At 47.4% G+C, this 9,170-nt stretch overlaps 1 protein-coding gene across 1 annotated transcript in view; it reads right to left on the bottom strand.

Moving 5' to 3' along the window:
* The window catches only part of RASSF2 (Ras association domain family member 2), a 36,925-nt gene extending 27,957 nt beyond the window's left edge, over positions 1-8,968 (bottom strand). Inside the window, exons 1-2 of the mRNA XM_006921621.3 lie at positions 8,618-8,968; positions 7,715-7,789 (exon numbers count right to left, since the gene is read on the bottom strand). The gene's annotated coding sequence lies outside the window, so the exon portion shown is untranslated. The remainder of the gene's footprint in view (positions 1-7,714; positions 7,790-8,617) is intronic.
* Positions 8,969-9,170: the final 202 nt, after the last annotated feature.

The following is a 9,170-nucleotide window of genomic DNA, read 5'->3' as shown; positions in this document are numbered from 1 at the left end:
GATTTCCAAGTACTAGGTCCCCAAGATTCCTGACCTCCTTTTACCTCAGACTTGACTTAAAGCATACACACCACCTTCCCTACCCCACCTCCACCCCATTGCACCATATCCCCAATTACTCCATCACATACACAACCTATCAAATACATGAGACACATCCTTGTCCCAAATGTCCATATGATCAACTATAATATCCTATATGGAGCTTTAGGAAGAAAGCACCAATTATCTGAGGCTACCGCCCATCTCTCCAGAGTACTTGGGGTCTCATGGACCCCACCAGCTGCACCCCAGCCAGACTGACTCTGCCTGTGGACAGAGCATTCATCAGCCATACACACAGTTGCCATGTGGGTATTTCACAGAATTTGGAACACACAAAGGATGCTTGAAGTAGAAAGGTGAGGCTCTCATTCTCAATCTTCAAGGAAGATGGTCTCAACCACTCACTTCACCTCATTTGGACCTCACTCACTCCAGGACAGCTGTCAGGCTCGAGGCAGTGTGAACTCCAAGCACACCCTCTCAATCCCGCCACACACAGAAAACCCCAAGATGAGATGTTTTGGCGGCAGCCATCCTGGGGCTTGAGGCCCAGCTGCCAATGACCAGCAAGCCACAACTGAGGTCAGCGCTAGGCCAGAAGGGCTGAACCCAGCTGCCTGTCTTTGACCCCCCACTCCAGGTGATGCAGGGGCAGGAAAGATGGCCGAAACCTTGTGGCCCTGCCTGAAGTGAAACCACCAGACAAGACACCACAGCTCTCTCCCAGGCTTTCTTTCTCTTCCTCTTTGTTATATAAGTAAAACACTTTTTTTTAATTTTAAAAATATAGGTAAGCAAAAAGATTATGGCCCACAAAAGAACAATTATTGAATCATTCCACTATTACAAGGTACCTAGAATACACAAATTCACAAGGAGAGCAAGAACAGAGATTACCAGGGGCTGGAGGGGAATAGAGAGTTAGTGTTTAATAAGTACAGAGTTTCTGTTTGAAATGATGGTAAAGTTCTGGAAATGAATAGCAGTATTGGTCATACAGCATTGTGAATGCACTTAATGCCACAGCTATGGTCTGAATTTTTGATATCCTCTCAAAACTTATATGTTGAAGTCCTAACCCACAATGTAATGGTACAGCCCTCCCTTGGCATCCACAGGGAATCAATCAGTTCCAGACCCCCGCGGATACCAAAATCCTCAGAAACTCAAGTCCCTTATTAAAATGGCGTAGTATTTGCATATAACCTATACACATTCTCCTATATGCTTTAAATCATCTCTAGATTACTTATAATGCCTAATACAATGTAAATACTATGTAAATAGTTGTTATATTGTATTGTTTAGGGAATAATGACAAGAAAAAAAATGTCTGTACATGTTCAAGACAGATGCAACCACCCTAAACCTAGCTACATGCTACATGTCAGCAAAAATGTAACTTTTTTTCAAATACTTTCCATCCACAGTTGGTCGAATCCCTGAATGTGGTACCTATAGATATAGAGGGCAACTGTGTTAGGAGGTGGGACCCTTGGGAGATCATTAGGTCATGAGGGTAGAGCCCTCATGAATGAGATTAGTGCTCTTCTAAAAGAGACCCCACAGAGCCCCTTAGCCACTTCCACCAGGTGAGGATATAATAATAAGTCTGTGACCTGGAGGGGGACCTTCACCTGACCCTGCTGACACTCTGATTTTGGACCTCCAGCCTCCAGAATTGTGAGAAATAAATTTCCATTGTTTATAAGTCACTCCGTCTGTGGTACTTTGTTATAACAGCCAAAACAGACTTAGACAGCCACTGAATTATACACTTTAAAATGATTAAAAGTGTAAATTTTATGTTATGTATATTTTACCATAATCAAAAATAAAAAATATTTAATATGAAAAGAAAGCTTAAGATCAAAATCTTCCCAAATTCCACCACTCAGAGACAATTACTATTAAAAATTTGCCACACTTCCTTCCTAAATATAGCACATTGTCTGGTAACCTGCTCTTCAGAAATATATATTCTCCATGTTAGAGGCTCTCATTCTCAATCTTCAAGGAAGATGGTCTCAACCACTCACTTCACCTCATTTGGACCTCACTCACTCCAGGACAGCTGTCAGGCTCGAGGCAGTGTGAACTCCAAGCACACCCTCTCAATCCCGCCACACACAGAAAACCCCAAGATGAGATGTTTTGGCGGCAGCCATCCTGGGGCTTGAGGCCCAGCTGCCAATGACCAGCAAGCCACAACTGAGGTCAGCGCTAGGCCAGAAGGGCTGAACCCAGCTGCCTGTCTTTGACCCCCCACTCCAGGTGATGCAGGGGCAGGAAAGATGGCCGAAACCTTGTGGCCCTGCCTGAAGTGAAACCACCAGACAAGACACCACAGCTCTCTCCCAGGCTTTCTTTCTCTTCCTCTTTGTTATATAAGTAAAACACTTTTTTTTAATTTTAAAAATATAGGTAAGCAAAAAGATTATGGCCCACAAAAGAACAATTATTGAATCATTCCACTACTACAAGGTACCTAGAATACACAAATTCACAAGGAGAGCAAGAACAGAGATTACCAGGGGCTGGAGGGGAATAGAGAGTTAGTGTTTAATAAGTACAGAGTTTCTGTTTGAAATGATGGTAAAGTTCTGGAAATGAATAGCAGTATTGGTCATACAGCATTGTGAATGCACTTAATGCCACAGCTATGGTCTGAATTTTTGATATCCTCTCAAAACTTATATGTTGAAGTCCTAACCCACAATGTAATGGTACAGCCCTCCCTTGGCATCCACAGGGAATCAATCAGTTCCAGACCCCCGCGGATACCAAAATCCTCAGAAACTCAAGTCCCTTATTAAAATGGCGTAGTATTTGCATATAACCTATACACATTCTCCTATATGCTTTAAATCATCTCTAGATTACTTATAATGCCTAATACAATGTAAATACTATGTAAATAGTTGTTATATTGTATTGTTTAGGGAATAATGACAAGAAAAAAAATGTCTGTACATGTTCAAGACAGATGCAACCACCCTAAACCTAGCTACATGCTACATGTCAGCAAAAATGTAACTTTTTTTCAAATACTTTCCATCCACAGTTGGTCGAATCCCTGAATGTGGTACCTATAGATATAGAGGGCAACTGTGTTAGGAGGTGGGACCCTTGGGAGATCATTAGGTCATGAGGGTAGAGCCCTCATGAATGAGATTAGTGCTCTTCTAAAAGAGACCCCACAGAGCCCCTTAGCCACTTCCACCAGGTGAGGATATAATAATAAGTCTGTGACCTGGAGGGGGACCTTCACCTGACCCTGCTGACACTCTGATTTTGGACCTCCAGCCTCCAGAATTGTGAGAAATAAATTTCCATTGTTTATAAGTCACTCCGTCTGTGGTACTTTGTTATAACAGCCAAAACAGACTTAGACAGCCACTGAATTATACACTTTAAAATGATTAAAAGTGTAAATTTTATGTTATGTATATTTTACCATAATCAAAAATAAAAAATATTTAATATGAAAAGAAAGCTTAAGATCAAAATCTTCCCAAATTCCACCACTCAGAGACAATCACTATCAAAAATTTGCCATACCTCCTTCCTAAATATAGCACATTGTCTGGTAACCTGCTCTTCAGAAATATATATTCTCCATGTTAATAAATATACATCTATATCCTATATTCTTTGTAGCCACGTGCTATTTCAATGTATATAGATATACCATAATTAACAGGTTTACAATTATTAGGCATTTAGTCTCCATTTTTTTTGTTATTGTGGTGGTTATGGTTATTATTATAAATAATGCTGCAAAGGACATCACCATGCACATATTTTTCTGCACTTGTCCAATTGTATCCTTAGGATGAGAATTCCTGCAGGTGGAGTGGCTGAATCAGGGACTCCCTTGGGAGGATTGTCAACAAAGCATTATGAGTAAAACCACACTAGGGATGTTGAATTCTGTCATATAAAAATCTCTTTATCCACGTGGGCCTTTCTTGGATTCCACCTGGGTGCCTATGATACTACATAGTAGTTCAGGAACATAGGGACTGTCCTTTCCATAAGACACCAGGCCCATACTCCCTACCCACCAGGCTTCCTCTGGGGACACACTATGCCTGTGTCATGAAGTGAAACTGGTACACAAGGAAGGCAGAATTTTACTGGGTTAATGTTTACGGAATTCCCTTGTGCCAGAAGGAAAGACAATACAATACCAAAACTCTAGGATAGCCCAGTGCTGGGTCCCATGGTAAGCAACATAAGTGTGAACATAGGAAATGTTTTCTTTCGTTAAAGGTTTTATTCTTGTGTGGACAGAAGGAGAATGCAATGGACTCTTCCCAACAAGACCAAAAGCTGGATGGGACATGTACAATCATCCCACCCTTAGCACTGGAGATAGGGAAAGTGAGGCCCCAAAAGTCCCATAGCATACGCATTTCAATAATCATTAAACGAACCCCAGAAGAGTCTCATACACAGTGGATCTGCCAGTTCAGGGCAGATGGTATGTTCATTTAAACATAGCCCAAATTTTGACACCAAGTACAGTTCTTATCCTCCTTACCCTATGTACAAAATTAGAAATCAAGATCACTGAGGTCACACACATCCCAGGTCAGACATGGTGAGATGTGTGCTGAAGCTGGCTCTCAGGGGCTGACAGAGCACATCTCCTCCCAGCTCAGTGTTGAGTGATGCCAAGTTAGTAGCTTGAAATCTGCCACAGTGGGTATATTTATACTATAAAAACCACCAAACACCACAAAACAGAGTTTTATCCCCCTCCCTGCAGAGCCAGTTGTCAAACATTTATTAGCATATCACTGGTCACAATCTGGATGTGAAAACCAGAAGCAGGTGACTTCAGTGTCCTCACCTTATCTAAGGATAACATTATAATTCTCCATGGTCCATCATCATACTCACTCCCAAATCTATCACACCCTTTTTACACTCATCAATGAGCCTGCAAATGTTTGAATGCTTGCTGTCTGCCCAGCTGAGCACATAGCACAACATCCGGTTGGGATAGCTATCATTTCCATCTTACAGTTGGAGAAACTGAGACTCAGAGACTTCAAATAATTTTTATCTATAGACTAAAGCTTGTCTTAGGTTTCTCACCCAGAAGTTGACTGTCCTAAGATAAGAGTTCAAGTGCCAGTGGAATAGAGTGAGAAAGTGAACACAGAAGTAGCGACTGGAACTCAGTCTTGTTAGGCAACTCTGAGAGCCAGCAGATCTACCCCAAGGGAGACATAGGGGAGCTGGAGTATTTATGCATCTTCTCCTATTAGTCATTCTTTGAGGCCAAAGGAACGTGAGAAGGATGCTGACACTGCATCCTAGCTAGAAAACAGCTAGCAAATGCAATTCAATACTGTTTTCAATTACTTTTAAAGAAATGAACAGTTAATCAAACACTTAACTGAGTGCCAACTATGGGTAAAGCACCATGCTGATGAAGTAAATCTACTTTGCCAAATCACTTTTGATTGACACGTCCAATAAAAATATAAGGTATCTTTTTGCCAATTTTTATCAATACAATAGAAAAAGCCCTTCTAAGTCACTTTGCTCATCCCACAGGAATCAGCCAAATGCCCTTCCCCACCCTCTTCTCCTGTGAGAGGCGGCCCTCTCTGGTTCAGCCTCAGCTGCCTTGGGCAGGAGTTTTGCAGCCTCAAGCTGTCATCCCAACCTGTGATTACAGACTCCTGTGATTACAGCCATTCCAGGGATGACTCCAAATGACCCCCTGGTCACTTAGTCAGCCAAATCTGAAGGCTATCCATGTTTACTGTGCCCTGTTTGTCCTGTGCCTCCTGCTTCATCTCCTCCCTTCCATGTCCTCCATGGGAACCCACAAGCAGGCCAAATAAATGAAACCACAATCATGGGCCTGTGGGAGCTTACTCCAACTTAAGGATTTATTTAAAATTCTTCTTGAGAGGCGGGGAGGTGTTTAAATAGGACAGTGTGTCATTGGGATAAATCACTGGACCACACTGTGAAGAGTGGTGGGAGGGGACTGCTGCCCTGGTTTTATAAAGCCAGCTACAGCAGTTCTCGGCAACTATGACTGGAAGACAGAGACTGGATGTCTTGTTCTAGTCCAAGAGCATGGAGGAGATCTACTCAGTTTCTCACTCTGGGGGAGAGGAAAAGGTGCTTTTGGATCACCCAGGGTGATCCAAAATTCCATGCTCTGCATGGGGTTCTCTGGCAACCTGGTCTCACCTCTACACCTCCAGTTAGCACACTTCCTGCCAAAGTATCCGAGAGGACTAAAAGCAATAATCAGGCCAAGGTCCTCTTGTGCTTTGGTGACAGGACCCCTTCCTGGCAAGCTCCGCAGTCCAGCGCTTAACGGTCCAGCAGAGATGCCAAGATGTGCGGTCCTGGGCACCTCTCCAGCCAGTTCTCTCGGCCATTCCTAAGCAGTTCAAGCACAGAAGGCAGACACAAGGCTTGGCTCCGGCGTCCCAGGAAATAGACGAGGAAATCAAAGCAAAAGCAACAGATGACTGAAAGGTCCCAGGTAGGCAAGTACATCCAAGAATGAGAAGGACTGAGGGGTTGAAAATAAGGTGTAAGGTTGTCTACCACTCCCAACTGACTCCTAAGACAACACAAACTGGAGAGCCTGAACCTCCAAACAGAAGACATGCAGAAATGCAGAGAGGTGGGCTCTGGAGCCCCAGGGACAACCCTCAAGAAGGTGGGGATGCTGCCAGCTAGAGGTACAGCAGGTGCAGGTACTGCCCACTCAGCCAGGTGCAGAAGACACACCTCCACCTTCCCCTGGAGGAGGGCATGGCTAAGGACCCCAGATTCCCTGGCTACTTTCAGCCAGGCTCCCCAAATGTGCCCCTCATCTTTCTAACAGATTTCACCTGCAAAAAAATGAAGGAAGAGGAGCATGGGATATGTCTAGGCTGCACCCCAAATGTTGTTTAGTCTCCCTAATACTCCACTTCTGCTCTCCCATCTTCTGAAGCAAGACTCACCTCCAGCCTCCCCAACACAGACAATCCCGAACTGTACCAGCCCAGACGCCCAGGAGCCCGGGCAGCCTGCCTGGTATGCCTCCATCTCCTTCTCCCAGGGCAAGAGCTACCATCTTTCCAAAACTACCCCCTTCTGAGCTCAGCCATCATTTGAGGCCCTCTTCTATCCCCCAGAGTCACACTGTATCACCACAGCTCCCAGGCATCAGCTGACCTGTCCAGAGGAGAAAGCACAGCTGGTGCCCAGACTCATGGCCCCAGCCCAAAGTCTCTGATCCCAAATGGGCACCTCCTAAGCCAACCCCACACTTAGTCTCTGGGACACTGTATTGGGACACAAGCTAAAAAAAATGAACTCTCCTCAAACAATCCAACATATCTTACTCGTGAGAAGTTTTCTGTAATTCTTCAGACAGCCTGATGAAAAAATTCTCAGTAAGTAAATGTAGATTGATAAGTAAAATAATTCCAACTCCAGATTCCTCATCCAGATGCTCCGGAAAGAAGGCCCCTGGCTCTAACTCACAGGCCGCTGTTTAAAAGAATCATTGTTTCTAATTCTTTCCTCCCATTGTACCAAGATCAATGGTGGCAGGAACCCAGTCCTGCTCCAAGATAAATTATTATTTGTCAGCTCATTGCTTCAAAAATTCATTCATCACATGTAAGGTACTTACTATAAACCTGGCCGGCTCTAGACACGGCCTCTGTCCTCTGGGAGAACACGTTCTAGGGACCCGGATTCCAGACACCTGGGAATAAAGTGCATGGAAACATTGAGAAGCCTCGAGCTCAGCTCCTCCTGTCACGGAGACTCAGAGCTGCTGTGAACAACTCAGGGCCCACAGATGGCCCCTGGGTAAGATGGCACCCTCGGTCTCCTTGTCGGGCCACCGCACCTCTCCGCTGTGCCCACGGCTCTCGCGGCTTAAGGGCTGAACGCAAAGCAGACGCTCGAAATGCAGAAGTGGCCCGGGGTCCGACCAACGCACCTGCCTCTCTCTTGGGCCCGGAGGACGCAGAGCCGAGCTCCCCAACGACCTCAGACACCCGCTCCGGAGGCGGGCGAGAAGACTGCAAAGGGGAAGTGCCTGGGGGAACAGGGGGCCCTCCTGCGCATCCTGCGCCCTTCAGAAGTCAGAGGGAGCCCGCCGGGTAGGCTGGAACCCGCCTCTGGGAAACCTTCCGTTCGGCGGGGAATAAAGGAACGGGATTGGGGTCGGGCACTCCCCAGGACGATCGGGGCCTGCCATCCCTGCACCTGCTGCTGGGCCGCACCTCGCCAGGGAGTCCCGTGGATGGAGAAGAGAAGGAAGGACCCTAGGGGTCGGAGCGGGAGATCGAGCTTGGAGCTACAACTTTCTCTGGCCAGAAAGCTGGCGGGCTGCGGCCCCGTGCCTACGCGGCCCCTGTGGAGTGGGTGCCCTCGGGAATCGCCCGTGTCTGGGGAACCAGGGAGGAGACCAGGCACAGGCGACGACGGAGGGGCGGACCTAGACCAGGCAGGCGACTCAGTGGGACAACTTTCGGCGGGAGGCGGATAGGGGACAGGGGAGAGAGGACCTCCCGGTATCCCTCACCTTGCGTCCCGCATCCCGCGCCTGGAGCCTCGCGCCCCACGCCCCGCGCCCCGCGTCTTGCCTGCTTGCCGAGCCGGTTGCATCTCGCGCGCGCCTCGAAGACCTTGGAGTTGGAAAGTGGGGTGCCACAACCGGGTGGCTTCTCCAGCCCGCGCGTAGGTCAGAGGTCCGCGGGCCCAGCTCAAATCCAGCCGGGCCGGGCAGGCGGCGGCCTCGCGATTGGGGGTCTGGCGCCCCGCCCTCCTCCCTCCAGCTCCACCCCTCCTCGCCCTTTTGCTCTCTCCAATGCCTTTATCTGCCCCTATCCGGTCCGATCGTGCTCCCTCCTCCTCTTTCTCTCGCACTCCATCTCTCCCCACACCCCTCTTCCCTCGCCTTTCTTCCTCCCCTCCTCTCCCGCCTGCCCTCCCCCCCTGGGGGGGCGGAGCTTCTCCCCTCCCTCCCAGACAATGCTGTGGCTGCGCGTCCCCTCCTTCCCCGCCCGCGAGTCGGGCCTTGGGCTGCCAGCGCCTCTTCCGGGCTGAGAGTGGGGGTGGGGTTGAGAGGAGGGGGT

The sequence above is a fragment of the Pteropus alecto genome, unplaced genomic scaffold (genome assembly GCF_000325575.1).
Source record: "Pteropus alecto unplaced genomic scaffold, ASM32557v1 scaffold45, whole genome shotgun sequence".
Classification (NCBI taxonomy): Eukaryota; Metazoa; Chordata; class Mammalia; order Chiroptera; family Pteropodidae; genus Pteropus; species Pteropus alecto.
Note: the sequence above shows the minus strand (reverse complement) of the source record. Positions and strands in the feature narration are given on the sequence as shown.